The sequence below is a fragment of the Mesoplodon densirostris genome, chromosome 11, assembly GCF_025265405.1.
Source record: "Mesoplodon densirostris isolate mMesDen1 chromosome 11, mMesDen1 primary haplotype, whole genome shotgun sequence".
NCBI lineage: Eukaryota > Metazoa > Chordata > Mammalia > Artiodactyla > Ziphiidae > Mesoplodon > Mesoplodon densirostris.
In genome coordinates, this window is record NC_082671.1 from 79,114,943 (window position 1) to 79,133,503 (window position 18,561).

At 38.3% G+C, this 18,561-nt stretch overlaps 1 non-coding gene across 1 annotated transcript; it reads left to right on the top strand.

Moving 5' to 3' along the window:
• Positions 1-16,011: 16,011 nt before the first annotated feature.
• Positions 16,012-16,175, top strand: LOC132499692 (U1 spliceosomal RNA). Its single transcript, XR_009533921.1, has one exon. It is a non-coding gene; the product is annotated as a U1 spliceosomal RNA (small nuclear RNA).
• Positions 16,176-18,561: the final 2,386 nt, after the last annotated feature.

Sequence of the window (18,561 nt, forward strand, 5' to 3'; positions counted from 1 at the left end):
CCCTCCTATCTCAGATCCACTTTAAGAGGCTTTGGATCTGTGCCATTTATCCTTGGACATGTAGAAACCTGTAGTTAGAGGAGGCGAGAAATTCTTCTGGACAGCTAAGAGGGCTTCCGTGAAGAAGGACATTTTGAGCATTTTTCACCAGATGGACAAATGAGAGAGAAAAAGTCTGGACAAGAAGGATGCACTTGAGGATATATGCGAGGATGAGGTGAAAGCAAGGAGACATCAAGGAAAGGTGGACCCATCACCGAAAGAAAACTGCGAGGTATGTTGTATGGGGAGTGCTGTGGATTGGGATCGCAAAAGCAAAACTAGAAAGCTAAATTGTCATCAGATTATTTTAAAAATACCAAGTCTGTGAGGTAGCTTGCAACCAGATACTGTAACTTTTTCAAAGCTGAAGAATGGCAAGAGTGTGCTTTTATTTTCTTGTAATACAAATATCCACTCATTTGAAGGCTTACTATAAATACTAAGTGCTTCCCATGTATTACTCATTTTATTTTACAACAACCCCGTGAGGTAGGTAGTTATTATCCCCATTTTATAGATAAGGAAATTGAAGCATCAAAAGGTTATCTGATCCAATGTAACCCAGTTGGTGGTTGGCTGAAATCAGGATTTATAGTTGGGTCATCTAGCTTTATAAGCTCCTTGGGACAAGACCCACGTGGGATTTATTATTTTTAATACTACCCCCCCAAAAAAAGTCTAGCACGGTACCTGGTATATCTCAGGCATGATAAATTCTTTACTGATATCTGCCGGAGACCTCTCTGTTTTACCTTCACGCTCACAATCATCCTCCTCGATATCCTAAAATAGCCTTAGAGCACTGTTGTACCTTGGGGATCAGTAATGACAATCCTAACAAATTTTGACTGAGTGTTCAGTGCACACCAGGCACGGTGTTAATTTCTTACGGTCCATTAACACATTCAGTCGTCCAAACAGTCCTATTCAGGAGCTACCTGTCTACAGTTGAGGCTCAGAAAGATGAAATAACATACCCAGAGTCACACAGTAGGTTGCAGGGCAGGGGTTCCCTCCTGTGAAGTCTGGCTGCCTCTGGGACCTACTCCCCACACTCCCCCAGTACCCTCCTTGCAGAGATGCTCCTGCTTTGAGGGCCCCAATGACAGCTTGCTTCCCAATGGGTCCCCAGAGTGGAGGATAGATTTGCGAGGCTTTGGCCAGGCTGTTTTGTGTAGTGACCAAGGGCACACATTTTGTTAGACATTCGGCCTGAATAAGGGGCTCAGGCCTTTAGTCTGTGGCTGTGGAACAGAGAAAAGCTAACTGACCCAGAAGGGGATTGAACTTGTGACCTAGATTTCAGAGCACCAGGCTCTAACCACTGGGTTTCAGACACAGCCCCTCCAGAGGGCTGTTTTATGAGAGTCCTGCCTTGCATCTTAAATCTTGGGCCGTTTCTTCCCAATGCCCCCTCTTCATTGCTGAAGATTAAGAAACTGAGGTTCACGCCAGAGCAGAATGAGAAGAAAATAAATCGTGATTTAAATTCATGCCTCTGGACGCGTAGCTTAGCCCACTGAACCCCTCTCTCTTCATCTCTGCCACCTCCATTCTGTGATTTATTTCAGGCGATGGCCCTCTGTGTATGTGTAAAAATCCCCCTGAATGCTTTCCCCTGAGGGCAGTCAATGCGTCTCTCTGAAGTTTTGCGCCAATGCTGATGTGTGCAAAGGGATGAAAAACGTACATTTTCAAGTCTCCCCAAAGCTTCGAGCCAAAAGAAAAAAAAAAAGAGAAAAAGAAAAAAAAAAAGTTGTCCATTCCCCTTTTTCAGCCCTCGCACTTCAAATGCTAATGAAAAGTGTGTTGTCTTGGGCCGTGAATAGGTCTCTAAGATGCTCTGGTTTGGAAGTATTTGCATAGGGAGGCAGCCAGCAGACAGGATTAGTGCTACACATCAACTCCCCCGAAAAGGAGCTGACAGCACTGCAGAAAATTAGTGTCGGCAGAAACCTAGCTGTAACTGAAGGGAGAGAAATATCTTCTCCAGATACTCACCCTTTCCTTCTTTCTCCCTCAAAAGAAAAACATTTAAGGGGAAAATATACGTAGGATATGCAAAAAAAAAAAAAAAAGTCCTAGAAAAGGAATTTGCAAAAAAGAGGGAAAAAATCTTAACATATCACTCAAAAACCACTTGCATATTCTAAACTGTGCAATTCACCACATGCATGCAGTTTTTAAATGGTTCAAATTGTTTTCCATTTTTGATGTTCGTTTTACATTCTATAATCGTTATTCTTTTAGATGTCTATGTAGCTTTATAAAATATTTTTATTGGCTACTTAACCTCCCTTTGTTGTATAATAAGTTTCTCTCTCTTAGTTACAATAAGTATCTTCTGTGCTTATAAATTTTTGAGTCTGTTGAGTTACATCTTTAGAATAAATCCTTCCGTGGCTTTTTCAGGACCAAATGGTTATGGATATTTTTTGATGTTTTTCTGTGTTTTCTATGCATCTCTTTATAGTTTTATTTGTGGTTTATCATTTGTGAATTACCAATTCAGAATAATATCAAAAGTGTGTGAATTTTCGAGTTTGCCTTCAAACATATAATTTGTATGAATGTTAATTTTTAATGAATATTTAAGTTTCTAAAATCTTTACTTTTTAGTATAATTCAGCATTTCTAAATAGATACCTTTTACTATCAGTTTATTTGATCACTAGCAAAGATTAAAAATATTTTTAATTTAGAAAAGAGCTAACACCTATCCTTCTCAAACTCTTCCAAAATATAGCAGAGGGAGGAACACTCCCAAACTCATTCTATGAGACCACCAAACCAGACAAAGACATCACAAAGAAAGAAAACTACAGGCCAATATCACTGATGAACATAGAAGCAAAAATCCTCAACAAAATACTAGCAAACAGAATCCAACAGCACATTAAAAGGATCATACACGATGATCAAGTGGGGTTTATCCCAGGAATGCAAGGATTCTTCAACATAAACAAATCAATCAATGTGATATACCATATTAACAAACTGAAGGAGAAAAACCATATGATCATCTCAATAGATGCAGAAAAAGCTTTCAACAAAATCCAACACCCATTTATGATAAAAACCCTCCAGAAAGTAGGCATAGAGGGAATTTACCTCAACATAATAAAGGGATATATGACAAACCCTCAGCCAACATCATTCTCAAAGGTGAAAAACTGAAACCATTTCCTCTAAGATCAGGAACAAGATAAGGTTGTCCACTCTCACCACTATTATTCAACATAGTTTTAGAAGTTTTAGCCACGGCAATCAGAGAGGAAAAAGAAATAAAAGGAATCCAAATCAGAAAAGAAGTAAAGCTGTCACTGTTTGCAGATGACATGATACTATACATAGAGAATCCTAAAGATGCTACCAGAAAACTACTAGAGCTAATCACTGAATTTGGTAAAGTAGCAGGATACAAAACGAATGCACAGAAATCTCTTGCATTCCTATCCACTAATGATGAAAAATCTGTAAAAGAAATTAAGGAAACACTCCCATTTACCATTGTGACAAAAAGAATAAAATACCTAGGAATAAACCTACCTAAGAAGACAAAAGACCTGTATGCAGAAAACTAAAAGACACTGATGAAAGAAATTAAAGATGATACAAACAGATGGAGAGATACACCATATTCTTGGATTGGAAGAATCAACATTGTGAAAATGACTCTACTACCCAAAGCAATCTACAGATTCCATGCAATCTCTATCAAATTACCACTGGCATTTTTCACAGAACTAGAACAAAAAATTTCACAATTTGTATGGAAACACAAAAGACCCCGAATAGCCAAAGCAATCTTGAGAAAGAAAAACGGAGCTGGAGGAATCAGGCTCCCAGACTTCAGACTATACTATAAAACTACAGTAATCAAGACAGTATGGGGCTTCCCTGGTGGTGCAGTGGTTAAGAATCCACCTGCCAATGCAGGGGACATGGGACTGAGCCCTGGTCTGGGAAGGTCCCACATGCCACGGAGCAACTAAGCCTGTGCACCACAACTACTGAGCCTGTGTGGTAGAGCCCACATGCCACAACTACTGAAGCCCACATGCCTAGAACCCATGCTCCACAATGAGATGCCACCACAGTGAGAAACCCGCACATTGCAATGAAGAGTAGCCCCTGCTCAACGAAACTAGAGAAAGCCCACACACAGCAACAAAGACCCAACAGAGCCAAAAATAAATAAATAAAATAAATAAATGTATTAAAAAAACAAAAAAGACACGATGGTATTGGCACAAAAACAGAAATATAGATCAATGGAACAGGACAGAAAGCCCAGAAATAAACCCACACACATATTGTCACCTTATTTTTGATAAAGGAGGCAAGAATATACAATGGAGAAAAGACAGCCTCTTCAATAACTGCTGCTGGGAGAACTGGACAGCTACATGTAAAAGAATGAAATTAGAACAGTCCCTAACACCATACACAAAAATAAACTCAAAATGGATTAAATACCTAAATGTAAGGCCACACACTATAAAACTCTTAGAGGAAAACATGGGCAGAACACTGTATGACATAAATCACAGCAAGATCCTTTTTGAACCACCTGCTAGAGAAATGGAAATAAAAACAAAAATAAACAAATGGGACCGACCTAATGAAACTTAAAAGCTTTTGTACAGCAAAGGAAACCATAAACAAGACGAAAAGACAACCCTCAGAATGGGAGAAAATATTTGCAAACGAAGCAACTGACAAAGGATTAATCTCCAAAATTTACAAGCAGCTCATGCAACTCAATATCAAAAAAAACAAACAACCCAATCCAAAAATGGGCAGAAGACCTAAATAGACATTTCTCCAAAGAAGATATACAGATTGCCAACAAACACATGAAAGAATGCTCAACATCACTAATCATTAGAGAACTGCAAATCAAAACTACAATGAGGTATCACCTCACACCAGTCTGAATGGCCATCATCAAAAATATCTACAGGGCCTCCCTGGTGGCGCAGTGGTTGAGAGTCCGCCTGCCGATGCAGGGGATACGGGTTCGTGCCCCGGTCTGGGAGGATCCCATATGCCGCGGAGCGGCTGGGCCCGTGAGCCATGGCCGCTGGGCCTGCGCGTTCGGAGCCTGTTCTCCGCAACGGGAGAGGCCACAACAGTGAGAGGCCCGCATACCGCAAAAAGAAAAAAAAAAAAATCTACAAACAATAAATGCTGGGGAGTGTGTGGAGAAAAGGGAACCCTCTTTCACTGTTGGTGGGAATGTAAATTGATACATCCAGTATGGAGAACAGTGTGGAGGTTCCTTAAAAAACTAAAAATAGGACTGCCATATGACCCAGCAATCCCCCTGCTGAGCATATACCCTGAGAAAACCATAATTCAAAAAGAGTCATGTACCAAAATGTTCACTGCAGCTCTATTTACAATAGCCAGGACATGGAAGCAACCTAAGTGTCCATTGACAGATGAATGGATAAAGAAGATGTGGCACATACATACAATGGAATATTACTCAGCCATAAAAAGAAATGAAATTGAGTTATTTGTAGTGAGGTGGATGGACCTAGAGTCTGTCATACAGAGTGAAATAAGTCAGAAAGAGAAAAACAAATACCATATGCTAACACATATATATGGAATCTAAAAAAAATAATTATTCTTATGAACCTAGGGCCAGGACAGGAATAAAGACTCAGACATAGAGAATGGACTTGAAGACATGTGGAGGGGGAAGGGTAAGCTGGGACGAAGTGAGAGAGTAGCACTGATGTATACACACTACCAAATATAAAATAGATAGCTAGTGGGAAGCAGCTGCATAGCACCGGGAGATCAGCTCGGTGCTTTGTGACTACCTAGAGGGGTGGGATAGGGAGGGTGGGAGGGAGACGCAAGAGGGAGAGGATATGGGGATATATGTATATGTATAGCTGATTCACTTTGTTATAAAGCAGAAACTAACACACCATTGTAAAGCAATTATACTCCAATAAAGATGTTTAAAAAATATTTTTAATTTGTTTGTTTCCTATTTGTATTTTCTCGTGGATGAACTACCTGTTCTTCACCCATTTAATGGATGGGATATGGACTTCTTTTATAAACTTGAATGAATCTTTGCAAATTTTAACATGAGCACTTCAGATGCACATGTATTGTTCCAGTATGTTGCTATTTTATTGTAGTTTTGTTCTTTATTACTGTAAGAGTACTTTTGAATCTTTATATTTACCAACTAATCAGTTTTGTGGTTTGTGATCCCAACAAATATTTTGTATGGAACAATGAGCTGCAGTCCCAATGTAGGCAGTGAGTCAACTTATCCTGAGCTGAAGGTGGAGGAAGTAGAGAAGACATGAAACGGCTGTGAGGAGAGAATTAAATGGAGTACAACTCCAAGTTCGATATCTTGGATTCTATGACAAAACCTGCCCTTCTTTGTCCTCCTGTAGAACTCAGTAGTCACCAGCCCACTGGTTGATTCTAGAGCAGTCTGATTTATACTCTCAAGGAATCCTGCTTTCTAGACAAGGATGGCAAGGGTCACTTCACCACCCATCTTTTTGCTAGCATAACCTAGTTAACCATACAGTATTGCACTAAAGAATTCTTTCTTGCTAGTAGTGAACCGCAGATGAAAGATCCTTCTGCTCTTTAATGCCTACAATAAAGGCTAGCAGCCTGCATGAATAATGTATTCAATTTATGACAACCTTTTGCCATTAAAGCTTTAGAGGTGAATCAAGAAAACATCTAACTCTCAAAAGCAGATTAATTAGGCATCTCCAGTCTCCTTTTTTGAACTTTAGAATTGAATTTTCTATCAGGTAAGCTCAGATGATACAAGAAATTCATTTTCTTCCTTATGAAAATGACATATACTGTTGCTTTGAAGTAACATTATGCACAATTGAGACACCTGTGGGGAGTTTTGCAATCTCTGTCCCAAGAGATCTTTAAAAGCAAGACAGCTACATATAGGTTTGTTAATGGGTTAGTACAACTTTTCCTTAAAAAAAAATTTAAAAGCTTTCTAAAACTATTACCTTTTGGTTTTGAGTATATCATAAACTTTTTGCCCTATAATAACTTTTATTTATTTTGGAGATTTTCTAAAGAGGCTTATTTGTTTCCTTGTTAACTTTAAACCAAGAAGGGGTATAAAGGACAAAAAAATGCCATTTTTTTAAAGCTCTGTCTACCTACTTACCTATCTCTCATTTACCCAGTCTATCAAGGGTGTGCACATCAGGACACGTTTGTTGAGCACCTAATGTGTACAGTGTTTTCTCCTATGTACTTCAAGGACACAAATAGATCTCTCTTGCTCTCAAGGAAATGAAAAGATAAATCACAATAAGTGGTGATATTTGCTACATACTAAATTAGTGGCAAAGGTAAGAGATCCAGAGCAGTGTTGCTCGATATATAGCACTCAGGTTGGATATTTGCTCTGGTAATATAAATACAGGAACTGAGGATAAGCGTTTAGAAACTGTTATAGAAATTTGACAGAGTGATTTTATGCTTATTGAGTCTCATGTTTCTGGCCTTGTATTGTGTATGGCTTTATTATTTTAAATTCCCTTATTCTAGTAACTTTTTAAATTATATTTTTCAAAAACACAAGTAGATGAATGGTAATTTAAAAAACAAGCCTGGTTCTTCACCCTGAGCAACACTTAGATAAAGGATATCCATATGTGTAAGCATCTTGTCTGCAGGAGCGTAGAGAAATACTCTATGGAAGAGAATGCACGTGGATTCCCCTTGTGCTCGGTTATTGTCAGAAAAAGAAGTTCTTCTTTGACACCCTGCCTCTTCTGTCTGTCTCAGAAGAAATCTTCTCCCACCTTTATACATTTAGAGGCTGTCATCTCTAGAGTTATTGAGTATCACCATTCAGTCTTGAGGGTTTAGAACCAAAGAGTGAAAGTCACATTTCCTGCTAAAAACACAAGAATTTTACAAAAACCTAAGGAAAAGAAAGCTAGAGGAATGCTAGATTCAAAAATTAAAAGATATACTGTCTAGGTTTATTATATCATTTTCCAAACTTATTTGGATAGAGAAATCACCCAAAGGGCAAATTCCCATTTTCATATTTGCTTGACCAACTTCCTATAAAGCTAAAAAAAAAAGATTAGAAGTCCATACCTTTAAAAGCTATGATATAAATACATATCAGATATTTTACATATGTTATTATATATTATAAATATATATTATACATTTTCTTATAGTGCATATATCACATTTTATCACATAATTTATATGTGGAAAATTTATATAATTTATATGTGATAAAATATAATTAATTATGTAATTTTATAGATTATTAATATTGTACAAGCATAGATTTATAGAATTGAAAGAGATCTTCAAGTTTCTGCCAGGCATTTTGCAAAATGGAAATACTGTGAATAGTTATATAGAGGCTTCTGTGCTTAAATACGTTTGGATAGCTTTGAGTTAAAGTTACTACTGCTAGATTTCTTAGAGCCTTTATTAATATTTTCTGAAAAGGAAGTCTCTGAATTTTTGTTTTGCACTGTTTCCCACATATTATGTAGCTGGTCTTGCTGGGAAGGCTTAACTGTGATGGGAACTTTTGCACAGAAACTTGAAGGATGTAAGAGAGAAACTGAGGCTGTGGAGGAAGAGCATTCTGGACAGAGGGAAAACCAAGTGCAAAGCTCTTGAGTGGCAGTGTGCCCAGTGCATTCTAGGCACAGCAAGGAGGACAAGAAAATGAGCAGGAGGGGAGGAAAAGCAGCTGAGATCACAGTGGTGTAGATGGAGGAAGAGGCGTGAGAGTGGTGTAGGTGTAGGTGGAGGAAGAGGCATGAGGACTAGCATAGGGCCCTGGAGGCCTTTGTGGAGATTTCAGCTTTTCTCTGAGTGGGATGGAAACCCCTAAGAGGACAGTTTTGAGCAGAGGAGTGACATGATCTGACTTACTTTTTAACAGGATCACCTTTGCTTCAGGGTTGAGGATAGATTCCAGCAGTGGTGTGAGGGTAGGGAATGGGCAGGGAGAATATTAAGGCCAAAGCAGGGAGGCCACATAGGAGGCATTGGCCATAATCCAAGCAAAAGATGATGGCGGTCTGGACCAAGGTGGCTGCAGTGGAAGTGGTCTGATATTGGGTATTTTCTGAAAGGGGCACAAACCATGCATGCTGAAAGATTGGCTGCAGGATGTCAGAGAGGGCTGAGATGACTACAAGAGTTTTGGCTTACAACTAGAAGAATGGAATTGCCAGTAAATGTGACAGGGAAAACTGGATGGAGTGGGTTCTAGGAAAAAGCTTCCATTTTGGACATGGTAAGTTTAAAATTTCAGAGTAAACACTAGGATATAAGCATTAGGACTCAGAGGAGATGCTGAGGCTGGAAAACAAATTTGAAAGTAGTCAGTTTACAGATGGTATTTAAAGCCAGGGGGTTGGATGAGATTCCATTGGAGAGGGCATTGATAAAGAGAAGTAGGACACAGGTCTGAGCCTTGGGTCATTCTAAAGTGAAGTGACCAGGGAGATGAGAAAATACTTCCAAAGGAGGCTAAGAATTTTCAAGAATACCAGAATCTTTTCAATCATCATCATCCTCTTTTGATAATCATAATATTAATACATAATACCTATGTTGTAAGGATTTCAGGGCATTATAGATATTTAGAACAATCGCTGGCCCAGCATAAGCATTCAATAAATTATAGCTATTTTTGCTAATATTTAAAGATTGCTCTCTTCATTTCTCCAATAAGGAAACAGGTTTAGTAACTTCCAGAAGTTCACTAGCTAATAACTGACAGAACCAGAGTCACATCCAAGTCCTTTTGTCTCCAAATATCTGTGCTTTTCCCACTACTTATCCTATAAGACTTTGTTTCCAAATATTTTTACATAAACCAACCAGGAAATAAAATTTAAAAATCATAATCATCAAGCGCTTATTGAGGACTTTAATGTCCAAGAAACAGGTTGGAATGGAAATAGAGACCGTTACAATGTACTGAGCAATTAACACATGGCAAGCATTGTGTTATCCCGTTTAACAGTCCTATGAAAGAGGAAATAGTATGACCCCTTTTTACAAATAAAGAGTGTGAGTCCTGGAAAATAAAGAGAAGAGTTATTAGAGTGGGATAGGTGGATGTGGGCAGGGTGCTGCTTCAGGTGCACGGTTTCAGTTTGGGATCTTTGTCATCCTCAGCATTGACATTTAGTATTTACCAGCTCACCTGGGAATATGAGCAATTGGCCAAAACTTCTTTTTTTTTCAGGAGTGCCTATTCATTTATTTGTTTTCAGCTTTATAATGTGTGGTTGACAAGTAAGCATCATAAGTATTTAAGGTGTACAATGTGATGGTTTGATATAAGGAAGGTACACCTGCACAGGGGAAGCTTAAATTCTATCAAGAATTTTCTCCGGAAATTTTCTCCTTCCTTCTTACCTCCCTCGCTTCTTCCTTCCCTTGCTCCTTCCTTCATTTCTCCATTCCTTTCTTCTTCCATTCCTCCCACCCCTCCTCCCTTCCTTCTTTCCTTTCTCCCTTCCTCTCTTAGTAGATAGATGGATGGAATTTGATATTTGGGACTTAAGGAAATTCCATTGTAAAACAGCTTGTGTCTGATTACTTATCTGACCACTTACTGAAATGTGACATTAGCATGTAATGCCTGAGGTTAGCTTCATTTGAAATTAGTCCTTGAACACTAAACATTCTTCATATTTGTTCCTGAAAAGCTAAAGGAATACAATTCATGAGGCTTGTGTGCAGGGTTATTTGCAAATGTTTGTCTCAAACATTCTAGCTAGCCTGCCACTTTTGGTCATAGCTGGGTAGCTCCTATATGACAAACCTCTTTAGAAATAACAACATAAAATCTGGAAAGAATATAAGAAACAATTACCTGAAGGCATTACCAAAATGGACAGAATCTGTGGGGGGATTGACACTAGGAAAAAGGAAATGGTGCTCAGTGAGTTTCCTGTTTTTATGGCAAGCCACAGTATTACTGGCTTGAAGAATTAAAGAACAGAGCAATTACAGGAAAAGAGGAGAGTCCCTGGATTAATAGGACAGAGAGACAGAGCCATAAACTCTGTGTATAAACTTTTGATCAAGTCTCTGGCTGATCTCTAAACTATACATGCATAGTTTAGGTACAAACTCCTGACAGTTCATCCAAAGCTCAAAGAACTGAACTAAAATTTCAGCTGCAGGGAGACAAAATTTTGCAGCTGTGTTCAGCCAAGTTAACTGATAAAACAAACAAAAATCAATACTCCTTAGAGGAATATAACACTATCAAGACTCTAAACAATGTATTATTCACAATTTCCAGGATACAACTCAAAATTATTTGACATTTAAAGAAACAGGAAAATGTGACTCGTAGTTAAGAGACAGTCAGTGGAACTGACTCTGAGATAACACAGATTTTGGAATTATTGGACAACAATTTAAAACCAGCTATTATCCTCATAATCTAAAAGACAGAAAAACCAGCAAAAAAAATAGAAACCATAAAATTCAAATGGAAATTTTATAACTGAAAAATGTAGTATATGCAATAAAAGTCACTGGATAGGTTTATCATCAGTCAATTTCAAGATAAATCAATAGAAATGTTTCAACATGAAAAACAGTGATAAAAAAGATTTATCAGAACAAAGCCTCAGAGAGTTGTGAGACAACATCAAAAGGTTTAAGATATATGTAATTGAAGTCTCAGAAGGAAAGGAGAGCTATACTAGGACATAAAATATTGTGAAGAAATAATGGCTGAAATTTTTTCCAAATTTGGTGAAAGACACAAAATTACATATTCAAGAAACTCAACCAATACCTAGTAAGATAAATAAAAAGAAAACCATATCTAAGGATATCACGGGCAAATTTATGAAAACTCAAAGAGAATAACTTGAAGGAGGCCAGATGAAAATGACACATAGCTACAGAGGAATGATGATTGGAGTGACCATTGACTTCTCATAAAAAAATGATGGAGACCAGGAGATAGTAGAAGAACATTTTTAAAGCACTGGGAGAAAGGCCAATCCAGAATTTTATATCTACCAAAAATATCCTTCAAAAATTAAGGCAACTAACACACCATTGTAAAGCAATTATACTCCAATAAGGATGTTAAAAAAATTAAGGCAAAATAATGACATTTTCAGATAGAAGAAAACTAAGAGAATTTATTGGTAGCACACCTATGCTACAAGAAATGCAAGAGAAAATTCTCAGACTATAGGAAAATTATGTCAGATAGAAACAATAACTTTTAGGAAATAATGAAGAGAACTGAAAATGGTGAGTATGGGAATAACAATAAAACACCCTTCCCTTTACATTCTTTAAAAAGTTATGTGACTGACCCCCAAATTATAACATTGTAGTATGTAGTTAGTAATGTATGCTCTGTATTATAGAATTAGTAACATAGCTGTATCATAAAACATGTAGGAGGGATAATTTTATCTTTACAATTGTGTACCTTTTGCATGAAGATACAACATTAGCTCACAGTAAACTGAAATGCTAAGGATGTCTGTTGTAGTTCATAGTGAACACTGAAAAATAATGCAAAGAGGGGCTTCCCTGGTGGCACAGTGGTTGAGAGTCCACCTGCCGATGCAGGGGACATGGGTTCGTGCCCCGGTCCGGGAAGATCCCACATGCCGCGGAGCAGCTGGACCCGTGAGCCATGGCTGCTGATCCTGCGCATCCGGAGCCTGTGCTCCGCAACGGAAGAGGCCACAACAGTGAGAGGCCCGCGTACAGCAAAAAAAAAAAAAAAAAAAAAAAGTTCACCAGTTTAAGTGTTAATCATATCCAGGAACACCTCCAAGTTGACACATAAAATTAACCATCACATATGGCTACTTATACTTCACTGTTTTCAAGAGTCTTGATGTTACCTGGTAACAATATTTGCTTTATTCCAAAGTCTGCTGGCGGTGGAAGGGAAGACATCTGAGGCCAGGCAGTGCTGAGTTTATATCCTGACTCTGTGAGACTTTAGGCAAGTGTATCAAGTAAGCTCTCTGAAACTCATCTGCTTTATCGATATGATTAAAATAAAAATGTCCTTGAGGCATATAGTTGCTAAAAAGATTAAAATACTACACACCTAACAGAATGTCTGGTACATGGAATATATTTAAATAAATATTAAATCTTTTCCTTCCTTATTCTCAATTTTCTATAGTTTTCATATGCCAAGGATATTATCTTTAGACACTTTGTCTTATTCAGGGAGTCATTAGCTGAAAACTAGCAAAAACCTGCCAAAATTAGCTCAAATAAAAAGAAAAGTGGGGGAAGTCAGGATTATTAATGTTATCAGAGGCACTCTTACATAGTTCTTTTTTTTTTTTTACATCTTTATTGGAGTATAATTGCTTTACAATGGTGTGCTAGTTTCTGCTTTATAACAAAGTGAATCAGTTATACATATACATATGTTCCAATATCTCTTCCCTCTTGCGTCTCCCTCCCTCCCACCCTCCCTATCCCACCTCTCTAGGTGGTCACAAAGCACCGAGCTGATCTCCCTGTGCCATGTGGCTGCTTCCCACTAGCTATCTATTTTACGTTTGGTAGTGTATATATGTCCATGCCACTCTCTGGCTTTGTCACAGCTTACCCTTCCCCCTCCCCATATCCTCAAGTCCATTCTCTAGTAGGTCTGTGTCTTTATTCCTGTCTTACCCCTAAGTTCTTCATGACATTGTTTTTTCTTAAATTCCATATATATGTGTTAGCATACGGTATTTGTCTTTCTCTTTCTGACTTAACTTCACTCTGTGTGACAGATTCTAGGTCCATCCACCTCATTACAAATACCTCAATTTCGTTTCTTTTTATGGCATAGTTCTTTAAAAAGGAAATTAGAATCAGCTGAGCCTCGCTGGGAAGGAGCTGGGAACTGGGCTCTGCTTCCATGGTGTCTGCCCCATTCATTTCTCTATGGTGTCGCTTCCTCTCATTTCTACTTCACTCATCACTTCTGCTCCTCCTTCAGTTTGGTTTGCATCTAGTTTTGGTCAGAACTGACTCTGCTCCAGCTTGGTGTGATGTTAATTCTCTCAAGGGTGAGAATTTGATTGGCTGTAGGCCACCCAATAGACTTCCTGACACCAATGCAAGTATCCATCCTGGTCCAATCAGGGGGTATGACACGGTACAAGCATGGTCACTTAGTTTTGTCTGTCAGGGAAGAGAGTGATAGAAAAGAGACTTCTATAGGGAAAAGCACTCCCAAAACATGTTGACCATTGCCCCCTCACTTTCCACCTATCCAATTCTGCATTTTTTTTATTTCAGAGATAAACACTCTTTGCTCTCTCAAAGAGGTTTTCTTCTCCCAGTGCTTCCTCCAGAGAAGAAAACTCTGTTTTCCCAAGAAAACTATGTTTTATTTCCCCAAACTGAGATAACTCCAGTTTATTCACCCTCTTTTTAATAAGACATCTTTAAAAAACTGTTTGAGCTGACATTCTCCCAAGAGACAGAGTCTGTGGGCTTACTTTCTTACTTATTGCCATGCCACTTAATTTAATTATGTCATCTTATCATTGCTACACATAATCTCAGGGGGCCCTGGGAAATCGGGCCATGCTGAATACTTTGCATTCCAAGTATCTCATTCTCTTCTCATCAAATTGTAATTATCTTCACCCTCATGCTATTTATACAAAACGACCATCCCAAGATAGTTATGCCCACATGGTCAAAATCAAATGGAGACTTAAGGTATTATCTGATCGGTTTTACCATTTTGACAACTGGTTAAGATAATTAGAGCAGGAGGAAAAGGATCTCTTTTTCTCAAAGTTTTGTCTTCTGGTCTAAATTGTTCATGTCACAGCTTTGTATCTTCTCTTTGCTTGATGGCTACACCTACATTTTCTCAAGTCACAAAGCTTATTATCCAGGCAGCTTAGTAAATTTTCAGCTTTAGCCACCGTTTTTCCTGGGAAGAAAATTTTCATGGGTAAAATTATTCATTTTAGAGTATACAAGGCCAAAATTGACTCTGGCATTTTACTTTATGAGACCAAAGTTTGCATACAAAAGATCTACATACTATGCAAATGTATTTTTAATTTTTCTATGTAGCCTTCATAAAGCTTGGCAAATCCTTCCCCAAAGCCCTTATATAATGCATTTGAATTTGAGATAGGTTAATTCAATAAAAGCTTTACTTTCTTTTCTGAAGGCACCTGAGTGACCAAATGCTGGTGTGTTATTGACACTGCCCTAAAACAGTGTAATCTCACTCATTTATCAATTTTTGCTCAGGAGGACCTGAAGCTGAGCTCATTTAGAAGCTGAATTATCTCTGGCCCTCAGAGCCAGATGGCAAGTTCCTGTGAAGGTGGGGGAATATTTCTTCCAGGAATTATTGGAAAGTAATCTCCACACCTGCCATAGCCTATGGAGCAGACTGATAAAAACAGAACATGCTACATTCCTCCCACCAACCCACAGCCCCAAACACTCCACAGCCAGAACCAAATTCAGCATGAAATGTAGACGTGATTGCCCCCTGTGCTTACGAGTCCCATTTGACCCAAACTCTCACAAATACTAACTCTATATTTTCAAAAAGAAAAAAGTGGATTAGCTATTGCTTTCCATCCAGGTGCTTAAATAAGTCTTTTCTTCTTCTTGTCTTATGAAATGGCATGGTCAAAGACAGAGAAGAATGGGAAACACTCATGGGTATGTTTGCCAGAGTATTATTAAAAAGAAGGCATTACTTTGCTTCAAAGGTGGAGATTTACAATACCTGTATAATGTTTCTAAAGGGGATAATGAAAGATTTGGCCAGAGTTCTACTTCTTATACTTATGGGGTTTTTTGACTTGTATGTATATATTAAACACACACACAAAATATATCTGTAATATATGTATTCCATATACCCTGCCTACCTCCTGGGGTTATCAAGAGAGTGATTCAATACTTACCTGGCAGGGGAGATACCGTGATCACGAAGGTGGTTTTCCCAGGGCAAGACTTACTCATTGCACTCGGGATGTGCTGAACCCTGCAATATCCCCAAACGTGGTAAACTCGACTGCATAATTTGTGGTAGTGCGGGACTGCGTTCGCGCTTTCCCCTGTAAAGAAAAAAAGAGAGAGAGAGTGATTCATTCATTTTCTCACTTAATAACTGTGTTTGGTTGAAAGGATCCCAAAATGGAGAAGGCATGTTCTAGTTTCTAAAGGAATCCATCTTGGAGAAAGTATTAAATTATGTAATGATATGGATAGTAACTCACAGTGTTTAAGAAAGTTGTCATTGTGCTCATATGTTTTCATAATTTTGGACCTTTTATTTTCATCCAGAACTGCTAGATATAGGTGCTTTCAAAATTATTGGAGCAGGATGATTTATAGCAAAGACATATGCTGTATTGGCATTTTCATAGTTCTATCTATTAGAATCTTGTCATTTTAACAGGAATGCTTCTTACTATTTTCCTTTGGCTGTATTAAATTAATCAGAAAAAAGTGCTAGAGGTTTTAAAGCCAGACCTGCAGCTGACTCTTGGTTTTACCAATAAGTCACTGAGTGACCTTGGGAAAAAAAATCACATAAACTCTTCTGACCTTTATTGTCCTCATCTGTTAAATGGGGATAACAATCCTTAATTTTCAAAGTTTTTTTAATGAGTTATATATGATTCTGTATTTAAAAAGCACCTAAGAGAGTAAGTGGTTCTATAAATGGCAAAAATAAATGGTGGTCAGATATTGCTCTGTGGAAAACCTGGTCATTATAATATGACAAATTAACTGAAGAACTCAGACAAACTGATACCTTGTCAAGCCCAACTCTAGAGAATCATCTCAAGGAGGTCTTGAAATTAAAAAAAAAAAACTATGTATGAATTCCGTAGGAGATTTTTATCATATTAAATAAGTCTAGAAAATCTTTGTATGATAGCCTTCTCAGTCTGCTAGGGGAAAAAATGTTAAATCCAGCAAGAGGATGAGGACCTGCTTTTTTTTCCTCCCAAGAGGGATAGCTCTTAATCAGAGTGCATTCTCCATTCAAAATAATCTGTGAAGATTGGCATGAAAATGCAGATTCCTAATTGAACAAAGACAATTATTTCCAGATTGAAGTACAGTGGTGAATAGCTCTGTGCTCCAATTACCGCCAGACTTTTATTTCAAATGGGAAGCTGAAATCACAGATGAGTTCGCCTTAATTGGGAGAAATGGCTGAAATTGTACTTTTAATACCCTACTGTAACATCGTCTATGTAGGTCATCTTTTTTTCATGTACACATGACAGTGCCCTGTTTATGTCCATTTGGGACAGCAAGCTGTGATGGTGAGAGGGATAGACTTCTTTACAAACAAAGGTAAAAGCATCCAAAAGTTAATCAGAGCCATAAAACTATATAGCTTGTAAATAAAGGAATGGAAGAGTACATTCTTTTTTATAATTATGTGTGAATTCACTGACTAACATGAAAACCTAACTCAAGATAGCATTAGTTCAAGCAAGATTTTCCTTGATCCTGATTACTCCTTCGTAATGTATCCACTTAAAAATTATCAGAGGGTAGCCCAGCCATGAATACAAGGGCTCACCAAATTAGGGTAGGTCTAACAGATTTTCTAAAGATTGAAAAAAAGAAAATTCAAAGGATAAATGAAATCTGTGCTTCTCAAACAACCAGTAAGCACCAAAGGAGAGCCTACTGTATGGTTGAGTTGGAGGTGGTGCTGGGTTGACAGAGATGAGAGTGCGGAAACTTTGTCAGTAAAGATTCCTCTTCTCAGGTCCTCTGTCACTCCAACTGGGGACTCTAGATCAGACACATGAAGCCTTGTCACCAACCACCATGAACCATCTGTGTTTGTGTAGACGTTTCCTGTTTTCAAAGGGATTTCACAAACTATTTCGTTGCATCCTCATCCTTGCAAATTCCAAGGTAGGTGTGGTGGATATCACCATCTCCTTTTACAAATGAAGACACTAAGGCCCAGATCCTTGCTTAGGGGGCAGAGTGAATGAGTATAGGGCTAGCATGAGGACCCAGCCTTTGATTAACGATAACCAATCCAAAGTGTCACATGTCACTGGAGGAATCCTAAATGACTTCCACGCCTTAGTGTGAGGACCACCACATGCCACTGTCTTTCAGGCCGTAGAAATAATAAGAAAAGTAACTGTGCTGTCTGTCATCTTACAGTCATTGGCTTTCACAATTAGCTAGATATATCCCACAGATGTGGAACCTGGGGTGCACAAAGGTTAAATGACTTTTCCAAAGTCCGACAATTAGTTAAGTGTTGGAGCTAGACCCAAACGAGCCTCACTGACTCCAAACCCTGTGCTTTTTCCTTTCACCAGGAGAGACCCAGGTTTTTACATCCATCCCTCCTGCTGCTCTTCACAGAATTTATTCATTCGTTCAACAAAAATCACAGTAGTGGACAAAATAGACCCAAATCCCTGTCCCTATAGAGCTTACCTATTCTAGTAGGAA